The sequence below is a fragment of the Canis lupus genome, chromosome 3, assembly GCF_003254725.2.
Source record: "Canis lupus dingo isolate Sandy chromosome 3, ASM325472v2, whole genome shotgun sequence".
NCBI lineage: Eukaryota > Metazoa > Chordata > Mammalia > Carnivora > Canidae > Canis > Canis lupus.
Window position 1 is genome coordinate 33,196,542 of NC_064245.1, and position 14,002 is coordinate 33,210,543.

General features: G+C 36.7%; 1 protein-coding gene and 1 pseudogene across 3 annotated transcripts in view; one reads left to right on the forward strand and one right to left on the reverse strand.

Annotated features, from left to right (window-relative positions):
- The window catches only part of GABRG3 (gamma-aminobutyric acid type A receptor subunit gamma3), a 712,386-nt gene that overhangs the window by 381,465 nt on the left and 316,919 nt on the right, over positions 1 to 14,002 (reverse strand). The window lies entirely within an intron of this gene.
- LOC125754808 (glyceraldehyde-3-phosphate dehydrogenase-like) overlaps positions 4,114 to 14,002 on the forward strand; it is a 34,242-nt pseudogene continuing 24,353 nt past the window's right edge.

Below are 14,002 nucleotides of genomic sequence, written 5' to 3' on the forward strand. Positions count from 1 at the left end.
AGAGTTCTAGTGCCAAAGGAACATCAAGTCAGGAAGAGATGTATGTGACTATTTGAGAATGAGATACACTCTTGCATTCTTATCTATAAAGGGCAGATTGTGGCCTGGAGAAGCTGATTAGAACTTGGTGTGGGCTTCTTCCCCAATGCCCACTTTCCCGTGGCTACAGCAGTTAGCAGGAAAAGAATAGATTCTCAAACAATGGAGTCAAGAGCCAGGGAGAAGAATCCTATGGAGCCGTACCCTGGGAGCAGAATTAACATTTAATCAAAGAAGATCTTTCTTCCAGGGAACAGCCCACTCAGGATCTGTCCAGTGGGGTCTCAGAATTGCTGCAAATTAGTGGGTTGATTGTGATCATCCTGGACCTTATCTGTCACTGTAGTTATTCTACACATGTGGTGATAAGTCAAATACCTTTTCTTTGTAGTTTAGAAACCAGTAGACCAGGGAAAACTATGTGAATTAATGTGGATGCCAGCACACATACACATAACCTTGATCTTGGGGCTGGGACTGAGTGGGCTTTTTGGTTTGCCTCATTTGAAGAAGAATGAGATGTATCTTCCCTGACACATGAGAGACCAAGAATATTTGGCAGCTAGATACAGATTTATGGTGGTCATTGGTCCGATTCGCCAAATACCAAAGCAGCCTTCCCTATGTGCACATGACAGAACTGCATCTCCCTCTGACTCTGTTGGGGCTACGTCTGGCCTCCTTACCTGTGATAAAGTGAAATGTGAGCAGAGTGGGGTATGCCATTTCTGGGATGGTGTTTGAAGAGCACTCCCCCTTTACAGGCTCTCAGACACTCTGTTGAGATTCATCCCAGACACATACCTTGGGTGCCAAGTTACCCAGAAAAGTTTGTAAGAGGAGCACTCCCCAGCTTGTACCAACTGGTACCCTGGAAGAGGTGAAAAGGGGTGGGGGATGCAGGGAGGAAGTGCTGCCTTCCTATTGAGAAAGTGACTGAGAACCAAGACCTAAGTGAGGTACAGGAATGAGCCACGCAGATAAATGAGCCAAGAGACCCCAAGCAAGTTCAAAAGCATACTGGATGAGACAGTAACAATTCTGCCAGACAGAACAGACTGGATGAGGAGAGTGGGCACCTTATCTCCTTGTTGACAGAGTTTTAGCCTCACAGTGATGACTGCTAACTATGTAACAGGCTATAGTTGCACTGGGAACTATGTTATTTTCTTCTTCTTTTAACACTAGTTTATCAAATGAGAGAATGAGGATGAAAATGAAATGAAAAAGATGAAAATGTTCTTCCAAGCAAGGCCAAGGCCTACCAATGTGATCAATAATACCAAATAAAGAATACTTTCTATAAAGGTCCCAAGTATATTTTGGAAAGAACCTAAAATCATAAAATTTAAAACTTTTTCATATTATAGTAGGAATGCTGAAACTCAGAAAACTTGAAGAATTTTACCAGTTACTCTATGTGTCAAATTTAGCTTGAATTTTGGGACCCAAGTAAAACTTTCCAAATGTTTGTTTTTATTGTGTAAAAATGGCAAAACAAAAAGTGTCTTACAGATAGGGCCCTCCTCTTTGCCCTTCCTCTCCTATTGTCTCTGCTCTCCAATCCCATTAATACACAGGTTATATACCTTCACAATAAAATATTTTGAACTACAGATTTGAAATCAGTGAATTATATAGCAAGATAGAGAGCATCACCCAAAGCCACTCCTATGAGGTGCAGATACTTCGTACCTTCCAGGCTATGATTGCTGAGACAGAGACTGTAATAAACCTTCCTCTCAGGAGGTAAACTGAAATCTAAGAGATTAAGTAATGTTCATCAAGTACAACAGCTGCTAAGTACCAAATGTTCTAAAACCACACAGTCAAAACCTGTTTCCCTGGAGGTGACTGAGAGCAGTTAGAGGTAGAAACCTTGTTAGAGGTAGAAACCACTGGCAATGCGAGAGGAAGACCCCCAGTACAGAAGTTCTCTCCTTGTTCACCTTGTTTGCAAACCACATGAGGTTACCTTCCTCAGCCTCAGTTTCCTCATTTATAAAATGGGGTAGTTGGTGTAGATTAAATGTAAGGACCCTTCCAATTCTAACTTTTTATGTTTCCACATTCCCGATTACATTAGCTGTTCACTGTTGAAAGTAATTTTCCATCTCATTCATTTTTGTCTTACTTTTGCAATAAAGATGAGGTAGAATGACTTCTACACATGTTCTATTTGCTGCCACTGGAAACAACTTTTATGTTTGAATTCTACATGAAGTACAGTCATCCCCCACCCCCATCCTCAAGGTAACATGTTCCCAGACCCCAAGTGAATGCCTGACACCATGGATGGTACTGAACCCATAGTATATACTGTGTTTTTTCCCATATGTACATACCTATGATAAAGTTTAATTTATAAATTAAACATAATAAGAGATCAATAATAATTTATTAAAAGCTGAACAATTATAACAAATATGTTGTAAAAAAGTTACATGACTGTGGTCTCTCTCAAATTAAATATCTTATTGTACATAGTCATCCTTCTTGTGATGATATGAGGTGATAAAATGCCTATGTGATGAGCTGAGGTGAGATGAAGGATGTAAGCATTGTGACATGGCATTAAGCTACTACTGATCTGATGATACATCAGGAGAGTCACCTGCTTCTGGACTGAGGTTGACTAAAAGCTAGTGAAACCACAGAAAGTGAAATCGCAGATAAGGGGGATCACTGTAATCAGAAACGATCTGTGAGGCTGCAGCTTGCAAAGTGAGGCATGGATTCCTGTCCCTACTCCCCATATTACTTTTTTGTAAGGGAAAGGAACACACCATGATGCTCTGGGGTTGGGGAAAGTAGTGGAGTTTGGGAGGATACTCTCTTTATTCTGAAGCTCTACCATAAACTCTAACTCAAGAGGGTATAATGCAGATGGTGTGTGTTGTACATGGGGAAGATGTTTTATTGTGTCTATATTTGACTAAATGTTGAAGAAACACTTCCCACCCACAGAGAAACATTTTATGTCCCTCATAAACTTTCTTTGTAATGTTATTAATCATTTTTCCTTTCTGCAGGAGGAGAAAACCATTCTTACAAATAAGCATTTTATATAATTCATAAGTAGCTGTGAAATTGTGTTTAAAATAGTAATAAATGTAATATGTGATAAATGTGCAGAATCCCCCAATTTAAAACATCATGCTTGTGGAGAGCCTATGTTCAGAACTTGTCTTAATAATTGGAGAGCTTAATGATTCCTAAATAGGCCATGAATTATTTCAGCATGTAGAACATTTTAACAAAACAGAATAAAAATTATGCTTCTTAATGAAATCAATTTGTAACTTCTAAAACTCAGAAAATTACTTCCTAACACTTTCCCCTTTCCTGTACCATAGATCAAATGGAAAAATGATTGATTAATATAGTACAGGGACTTGGAGATTGGGTTTGCAGGAGACACAAACTCCCAGGGAGCAAAATGTCTTTTCCTTGGGTCCTGAGCACATTAGCACAATGCCTGGTATGGATGGATAAATATATTAGTAAAGGCAGTGACTGGAATTTTTCTTTATAAAATGGTAATCACAGACCCATGCTAATTAAAGGCTGCTCAGATATCTTATCTAGGGACAAAATGTCAAGATGAAAGCGTCAGAAGTAAAACACAAAGGTGTTCATAACGTTTGTTCTTAAACACAGTTTCTGCCACTTTCAGGTTTTCCATTTGTAAATGCACCTATCCTTGCTATCCAAACTCTCACTGTCTCAATGCTCACTATAACAGTTCACAAACATTTTTATCCAAATTTACTATCAAGTGGAAATCTGCTATATCGAATCTTTCTATGCCCATTAGCAAAAAGTTTAAGAGGTAGGGGAAAGGTGAAAGTATTTATTATAGTCTGGTGAGTTATTTGTGAAAATAGCCATAAGAATTCCTTTTACTTTGTCCATAGCCTTGGACATGTGACTCAATAGCAAATCTGACAGAAACAGGGACTTGGAAAGTTTTGAGTGCTGGGGCTGACCCCTCTTTCTGCCCTCGGGAATCCTTGTAACCACCAAATGAATGAGTCTAGGCCAATCTTCTGAAAATAAGACAAATGGTCAGACATGTTCGTGGCCCCTGCTCAAATCAAGCCAAAAACCCAGACAGGTGAGTAATGCCATTATTTATGGGAAGCTCTAGCCTAGCCATCCTAGATCAGACAACTTGACCAACCAACCCAAGAAGCATGAGGAAAAATATAAACCCACTAGATTTTAGGATGTTTTGTTACAGAGCAAGTTGACTGATAGGCTCAGTCAGATGTTGCATTATGTTTTTCAATCACCTTCCCTTTCCTGGAAAGTTTAGCTCATTGAGGTTTGTGATGTTCATGTCTTCAGACCTACCAAACCTATTGCAAAATTGGGCCCAATTTTAGATAGTATCTCTATTATCTTTTAAATATTATCTCTCTATTCTTTACATTGTAGCATGTGTCCCCTGCAATGTCAAGGAGAATTATAATTCATAACCAGTACAGTACTCAGATAGTCGTTTTGGTTGTTATATAGGTGTTTAAGAGTATTTCACTGGTATTTAGGGAAATTGGAATTTCTGTATGGACTGCAAATACATCATTAATATTTTCATTTGAAAATGTAATATGGCCTTCCACTATCTAACAATTGCTATTTTGTTTTCACAAAGGGATTGGAATTAAATGATGAAAATGCCATTGTAGTCCAATTCAGTGTTGACTCTAGTGCTCAAAAATGGTATTGAATGCCTTCCAGATGCCAGAACTGGGAGTGATTCTGGGATCCCACATGCCTGGAGATACAGTGCAACATGAAAGCAGAGGAGGTAACTTTCAAAGCTGCTTCACTGTACCCAGGTTTCTAAAAAATTGGGGTCATTCCAATAAACTTCAAGACTACAAGCACCAAGGACTAGGAAAGCATCTTGGCTCATGTCTGACCACCCACTCAGACTTATTCCCCTCATCTTTTTATGTTGTTCTTAAGGGAAGAACTGCAAAACCCACTGTTCTATCATTTCTTCTGCTTCCTCACCCAGTGTGTTCTAATGGAAGCATAGCCTAGAGCCAAGTTGCCTGGGTTCATATCTCACCTCACCACTTAGGAAAGTGAAAACTTAGATATGCTTCAAAAATTCTTAATGCCAAAGGTTCTCTATGCAAGTTGGAAAAATAATGATTCATAGATCACTTTTAATTGTACTACAGAAAAATACAGTTTACACAACACATTAGGGCCATTTGTTTTTAAAATATATATTTAGGCATATTCATATATTCATAGTTTTAAAAACTATTTGAAAGCTTATTTCATGTAAGTGTATATATGTTACTCAAATGTATATTAAAGGTATATATAAAGCAATTTTATCTATATACTAATTTATGAAAAGGTGTGCCAGCTATGGAAGAAGTGAGAATATGAAGTAAATACCACTTTTTGCAAATAGTCACAGCAGTATGCCTCCATTTTCATATCCCTGCACACTGGCAGAGACTGTTAAAAATTCTTGCATATACAGAGACTTTTTCAGAGAGAGAAGGTAGTTGCAACACCTAAAAGAAAGTTTCTAGTTGATTAGCATTTCCAATTAAACAAAGCAAACTTTAGTGTCCATTTTGAAAAGTAATAAAATGTGCTTTCCCACTGTAAAGTACAACTTTGCATGGAGATACGTAGAGAAAACCAGGGTGTGTGTAGATGTCTAGATGCCTGCCTAAGCTCTAAAGCAGCCCCATAAGCCCCTAAGTTTTCTGGCTGCAAACATTCAGCTCTTCCCCATTAATGCCTCTGGCACCGGAGGCAAAACTTTTTGAGAGACAACTTTGCAGCATCTTGGACCTTCCTTAATCTTCACAAAAGAGACAAGACCCAGAATGACCTTTTTCCTGTTTGTTTTTTTTTTAAATATTAAAGCTCTTAAAGATTTGTACCTTCAATTTCTGAGATGTCATTTTATGTTAAGAAAAAAGAATGTTCTATGCAGAATCTTCTTACAGAATGTATGAAACCCAGAGGGTACCTAGTGAAGTCGGTTTAGTGTCTGACCCTTGATTTTGGATTGAGTCATGATCTCAGGGTTGTGGGATTGAGTCCCCCATTGGGCTATGCACTGAGTGTGCAGCCTGCTTGATATTCTTTCTTTCCCTCTGCCCCTCCCCCACTGTGCATGCTCTTTCTCTCTCTCTCTCAAAAAAAAAAGAGACAATGTATGAAACCCTGGAATTGAAGGTGCAAGTCATTCAGAACTTTAATATTTGTTATTAAACAAATTTGGAACCACAACAGACAGATTGCCAAAGCAATCTTTAAAAATAAGGACAAAACTGGAGGTATCACAATTCTAGATTTCAAGAGACTACAAATCCTAGATTTCATTACTGTAGTAATGAAAACAGTGTGGTACTGGAACAAAATACACATAGACCAATGGAATAGAATAGAGTCCAGAGATAAACCCACAACTATGTGGCAATTAATTTATGACAAGGGAGGCAAGAATATGCAATGGAGAAAATAGTACCATTAACAGTGTTGGGAAAACTGGAGAGTTACATGCAAAAGAATGAAACTGGGTGATTTTCTTACACTATACACAAAAATAATCTCAAAATTGACTAAGGACCTAAATTGAGACTTGAAACCATAAAAATCCTAGAGGAGCATAGATAGTAATTCTCTAACATTGGCCATAGCAGTATCTTTCTATATATGTCTCCTGAGACAAGGGAAATAAAAGCAAAAATAAATTATTGGGACTACATCAAAATGAAAAAATTTGCACAGCAAAGGAAACAATCAACAAAACAAAAAGACAGCTTATATAATGGGATAAGATATACACAAATTATATATCCAATAAGGGATTGATATCCAAAATGTATTAAAAAATTTTTGTAACTCAAAACCCAAAAACCAATAATCCAATTAAAAAATGGACACATGTCTATTGGCCATCTGTACTTCTCTGGAGAAATGTCTGTTCATGTCTTTTGTCCATTTTTTTTTAATTTATTTTTTATTGGTGTTCAATTTACTAACATACAGAATAACACCCAGTGCCCGTCACCCATTCACTCCCACCCCCCGCCCTCCTCCCCTTCTACCACCCCTAGTTCGTTTCCCAGAGTTAGCAGTCTTTACGTTCTGTCTCCCTTTCTGATATTTCCCACACATTTCTTCTCCCTTCCCTTATATTCCCTTTCACTATTATTTATATTCCCCAAATGAATGAGAACATATAATGTTTGTCCTTCTCCGACTGACTTACTTCACTCAGCATAATACCCTCCAGTTCCATCCACGTTGTCCATTTTTTAATTGGATTATTTGTTGTTGCATGGGTCCCATGAGGCCACCACTCAAATTGGCAAATAAGAAGTATTAGTCTGAGCCAGTCATCTGGGAAAGAAACTGTTCACCTCATCTTCAGATTGGAAATCAGTCCCCACAGTAGGACTGGGAGGCTGTCTAGACACTTTTCAGGCATTAAAGAAGATACCACACCCTCAGGATGGATGCCACAGTGAGAATGGAGAAGTCAGGGTTTTAGGGCAGGGCTGAGAGGACAGATGCATGGGAAGAACATAAGATATAAGACCATTCTAATTATTTGAAAATTCTCAGTATTTTTATAATGAAAATATTTTATAAAAATGGTCAATATTACCAAAATAATTTTAAAGCACATGATTTCATAAGATTAAAGGATTTCTGTGCATAAATGTAATTTCTTCTCCTGTCACCATAAGAAGAGAAATAATGCTTTTGATTAGAATGTTTAACATTCAGGTTCCAATTTGCTAATCACCCAAATTTTGTTATATATATATATGTAACTATCAACATAATAAGGGCACAGAACAGTTCTATCATTTTCCAAAATTATATATTCCATATATTATATATATGTAAAGCTATATCATATTATTTCAGAATTTCAGAATTATTTTGGATAGTCTAGTTCCTCTGCCTTTCCAGATAAATTATAGAATCCTTAGCCTATAGCTCCAAGAATCTTTCTGGGATTTAGATTGGTTTAGCACTAAAATTATCTATCGATTGGTGGATAATTTTTATGTTTACTATATGAGCCTTCCATTCAAGGAACACACTGTGATTCTTCACTTCTTTATGTCCTTTTTGGTTTCTTTTATTAGCCTTTTTAGTTTTCTATAAACTGACACTGTGAATATTTTGTTAACCTTTATACTTGAATATTTTAATTTTGGACTTATTTTAAATGGTGTTTTCAAACTTTTCTGTTTTCTAATGTAGATTTATATTGGAAATATACTATTGGAAATATGCTATTTCCAATAAATATACTATTTATATTGGCAATATACTGTTTATATTAGAAATATACTAAATATACTATTCAGAAATACACTTGATTCATATAGGAACTCATATCTGAGAAAACAGAAGAAGTGGGGGAGGAAATGGGAGATTTTTATCCTCTCTATGAATTTGGAGTTCTTTTCCAACTCCTCAAGCCAGACTAGTGGGCTTATTTTAGAATCTCTCATTGTCTGCAAAACAATGCTAACTTCCAGATTTCCAACTGTATTGAATTCAGATCAGAAGACCCTGGAAGAAAAACAATTGTAAATTCCTTGACCATGTGTGGTATTTCAAATTTTGGTGTTCTTTCCCAATCCACCTGCTACTATTTAATTTTCAGTGTCTTCAAATAGGTGCTCCAGACACAATGCCCATATTTTTTATTGCTGTAATAAAGTGAGAAAGGGTGAAGAATGTTTTTCCTGTCTAACTTAGAATAGGAAATTATAAATTGTATCTTTAAGAAAAGTTTAGTTTTAACTGATTTTCTGTTGGTATATAAAAACAGTTAATTATGAAATTTTGACCTTATGGCCAAGAACCATGGAAAGGTCACATATTACTTTAAAAAAAATAGACTTCATTAGATTTTCTAATTATAAAAATTATTGATTTCTAACTTAATTCCATTGTTGCTAAGATTATACATTGAATGATTTCAATCCTTTAAATTTATTGAGTTGTTTTATGGCCTAGGATATGTTTTTTTGTTTGTTTGTTTGTTTGTTTTTTATTCCTGGAGAATGTTCCATGTGCACATGAGAAGAAAGTGCATTTTGCTGTTTTTGGATGAGTATCCTAGAGACAATTGTTAGGTTTAATTACTTTATATTGTTGTTCAAATCTTCTATTTCCCTGTTGATTTCTATTTGTTCTAACCATTATTGAAAGTGGGCATTGGAGACTGCAAATATTATTGTTGAATTGTATATTTCTCTCTTCAACTGTTTTTGCTTTATATATTTTGGAGCTCTTTTTAAAAAAATATAAGTATAGCTGACATAATGTTACAGTAGTTCCAGGTGAACAACATGGTGATTGGACAATCCTATACATTATGCTATGCTCACTGCAAGTATAACTACAATCTCTCACCATACAATACTATTATAATACCACTAACTATATTCCCTTTGCTGATCTTACTTGTGGTCTGTTTTTATGTTCATGTATGTTAATATCTTCCTGATGCATTGATCCTTTTATCATTATGTAATATCTCTATTTATCTCTGGCAACATGTGTTTTTCTTAAAGTCAATTTTGCCTGATGTTAGTATAGTAGTCACTTTAGCACGCTAATATTGGATGGTTTTGTAGTAATCTCTTTTCAACCTTTTACATTCAGACGTTTTGCATCCCTGAATCTAAAGTATATCTTTGTGGACAACATACAGTATGCAGGGTCCTTTTCTTTTTTTCTTATCTGATCATCTCTGCCTTTAATTAAATTATTTAATTCATTCAGACTTAATGTCATTTGGTTGGATTTACATCTGCCATTTGCTCTTTTTAAAATATTATTCATCCTTTTTTATTCTTTTGTTCCTTGCTCATTTACTCCTTTTACATTAAGTGGATATTTTCTAATAGAACATTTGAGTTTTAAAATTACATTTTAAAAATTATATTTTTGGTTGTTGTTTTTGGGTTTACAATATGCATGCTTATTAAATATATTCAGATTTGCACAAACTTATTCCAGAGAACTGTAGAAACTTTACTCCTACATAACTCTACTTCTTCTGATTTTTGTGTTATTGTTATATGTATGACATAAATGTCATACATATAGGTTAAAAAACTCAACACATTATTTAATTATTCCATATAACCTTATGCATTTTTAAAAAGTTGAAAGAAGAAAAGAAAGCCAGTATATATTTATAATTATAGAGTTTTTATATTAACCATCTTATTTATCATTCTCGATTTTTTTCATTTTTTCCAATGGATTCAAATTAGTCTGGTCTCAGTAATCTTCATCTAATATAGTTTTATTCTCACTCACTTTCTCTATGCTATTATTATTAAGTAATTAAATTTCTCTATATATACATATTGTTTTATGCAATTGCTTTTTAAATCAAAAAATATGCAATTATATTGTCTTTTATAATTACATAGTTACTTTTACAAGGTGCTTTTCTTTTTTCATGTGGAATTACTGTCCAGGATCACTTGATCACAGCCAAAAGAATACCTTAGCATTTCTTTTTTGTTGTTTTTAAAGATCTTATTTGTTTATTCATGAGACACACAGAGAGAGAAGTAGAGATGAGGCAGAGGAAGAAGCAGGCTCCCTGTGAGGAGTCCAATGTAGGCCTCAATCCCAGGACCCTAGGATCATAACCTGAGCCAAAGGCAGACACTCAACCACTGAGCCACCCAGGCGCCCCAGTCTTAGCATCTTTTATAATTAGGTTTCCTCATCACCATCCTCACTCTCATGTTACACAAGTTCTAGTCAAGGTTAAGTGCAACTGAGGGGACAGAGGCTCATTCTTCATGCAGCCCCAACTTACTTAACAGGTAAGATCTTTACTCTAAGCACAGTGGGTCACAAACACCGTGGATCCCAGTAACCCCTGTCACAGGTTACCTGTGGGTAAAGATCCCATACCAGGAAGGGCAAGCCTACAGGACCAGGGTCACTCATAGAGCAAATTAACCCTTGAAAAAGTAGAAAGCCACTTTCTCCCTCCCAGTTCCTGTCTCTGCTCAGAATAGAGGTAGGTCAGAGGGTTAAAGAAGATCTCCACAGTTCTGCCTGAAAGGACTGACTTTATTTGACATCTCAGTGAAATTGTAGCCCTAGGTTAGGATTTGAGGGGAGAATTCTAATATTAAGTAATGGAAAGAAAGAAAACATAACAAAATTTCATTGAAAACTGACACTGCTGCATATTTAGGTGAAAATTGACTTGACGGGATCCCTGGGTGGCGCAGTGGTTTGGCGCCTGCCTTTGGCCCAGGGCGCGATCCTAGAGACCCGGGATCGAATCCCACGTCGGGCTCCCGGTGCATGGAGCCTGCTCCTCCCTCTGCCTGTGTCTCTGCCTCTCTCTCTCTCTCTCAATCTCTCTCTGTGTGTGACTATCACAAATAAATTTAAAAAAAAAAAAAAGAAAAGAAAATTGACTTGACAGTGACTTTTGATGTTTCTCTCTTTCCAGATGCACTTTGCTTTCAGATTGGTTCTAGAAAATCCTTTCTTTCTCCATGGATGAGATTTCTTTCCCCCAGAATTCCTTCCAGGTTGGGTGAACTGGTGTCCCAGAACTTGGCTTTTCTTACATTTGTTCTTTGTTAGGATAGCACCTGGCCAGGTCTTCATCTTTGGGTATCCATTCTGTCCTCACTTGGTTCTTTCTTTTCCTTTTTAAGATTTTATTTATCTACTCATGAGAGACACAGAGAGAGAGACAGAGACATAGGCAGAGGGAAAAGCAGGCTCCTCGTAGGGAGCCCAGTGCAGGACTCCATCTGAGGATCGTGGGATCATGCCCTGAGCCGAAGGCAAATGCTCAACCACTGAGCCACCCATGGGTCCCCACTTAGTTCTGATTATGGTACATTGAAGGTATATCTTCTACATTCTGGAATAAATTTTGTTGAATATTTTCTTCTTACAAAAAAACAAATTGGGATGTTTGGGCACTAGGATAGTTGATAAATTAGGAGTCATTTATGAAAGATTTACAGACCCCAGAATCAAAAGTGAGGGAAGTCAATGAGAAGGATGTACAGTGTATATAGAGAAATAACTATCAGAATTACCTGAGGAGCTTATTAAAACATAGAACCCCCCAATACAGTGTTCAATTCAGTAAGTCTTTGGATGGGGCCTGATAGTTTATATTTCTAACCAGCTCCCAGGTAATGTTGATGCTGCTGATCCAAGGACAAATCCCTTGAGAACCTCTGAATTAGAATAATTGAACAGGAAATTATATTGATGGACAATAGTTTAAAATGGAGGGATAGAGAAGACAATGAGACAAGAGGACAGGCACTGGATATTGGTCCTGGTCTGCCATGATCTGGGCATGTGATATTGTCAGAGTCCCCTTCTTTCTTACTGTGATGCTCTTCCTTAAGCTATTTGTCATGGCTAACTACCTCAAATATTGCTTCCCCAATGAGGCCAACCCTGATGCTCCCATCTTAAATTACAGTTGCACCTTCATACCTTCTTTTATTGTACTTGTCATGTACACACTCATGCACACACACAACTTTATTTATTATTTTACTTTTTATTGTCTGTGTTTTTCCTTGAGAATATAGCTCCATAAAGACAGGGATGCCTGTCTGTTTAAAACACTTATATACTCCAAGTATTCAAAATAGTATCTGGATATAGGACAGGCTCAAGAAACATTTGCTGAATGAGTGCCTTTTAATACTTCATATGCTTTTAATACTTCAAATTGAGCATGTATAGCCCTAAAATGATTTTCTAGCTCTCCGATCTTACCCCGTTTGCTGTTCTTTCTCCTGTCCCTCCAGCATTTACTTCCAATGAACACACTCACATCAATTATATTTTTCTTTTTTATCTGATCTTTGTTATGTAATTTGCAATCTATTCAGATTCCCTCCACACATTCTAAACCTAATTCCATTTACATGATTTCTCTAATGTCTACTTGTTCTATATCTTGCACTTGTCCCCCTGACACAGTCCTTGGTACAAATTAATTAAGGAAAATGTCTCTGAATTTTGCAGAAAAATAAAAAAGCAACATTTGTAGCAGTCAGCAATCCCCTAGTTTCCCTCATGTCAGTCATCCAAATTCACAGCATCACCCCTGGATCTAGTGACATGTTCAATTAATGTGGTTCTATGTCTTACATTATAAGCCATTAGTTCAGGATCAGGGCTTTCTATATTTCTACTCCTGTAAAATTATTAATGACTAATATCAATATTACTGGGTAAAGAAAAGTAATAATCTACAAACAATAGTAAATCTATGTTGCTATGGAAATAGCCCCAATTTCTTTTCCCTTTGTCCCTTGTCTGAAAGCACTTCTGTTTACTGCTGTTACAGAAATAGTTTGCATCATGGTAGCAACAGTAACAGCTTTTAGAAAGTCGCTTTTCACATCACTGCTTCCCTCCCATCTCTCCACACCAGGACACAGTCCTTACTTCAACTAAGTGACATGGCTTATTATTGAGAGAACAATGTCAGATAACCTGTTCTAACACCAGTATGCAAATGCTTCAAAGACATTTGAAGTGTCAGTTACATGGGGAGACACGCCCATTCCTCCCTTTCTCTCTCTCTCTTCCTCTCTCTCTCTCTCTCTCTCTCACACACACACACACACATACATCTAATCCATAGCCAAATTTATTAGACATAAAAAGAGAACAGCACAAAAGGAAGGGCAGATTCTACTTTCTAACAGATGGCTTCCCAACAGTGCTTAGATCCATAAGTGTATAGCAAAATGAACTGAGGTCACAATTTCAACTCTGCCCCAAATACATAAGTTTGTTCTTCAGTCCACCTTAGAGAGTTAAATGATTTTGACAAGATTTGGAATACTATAAAAGGGCAAAATAGGGATCCCTGGGTGGCGCAGCGGTTTGGCGCCTGCCTTTGGCCCAGGGCGCG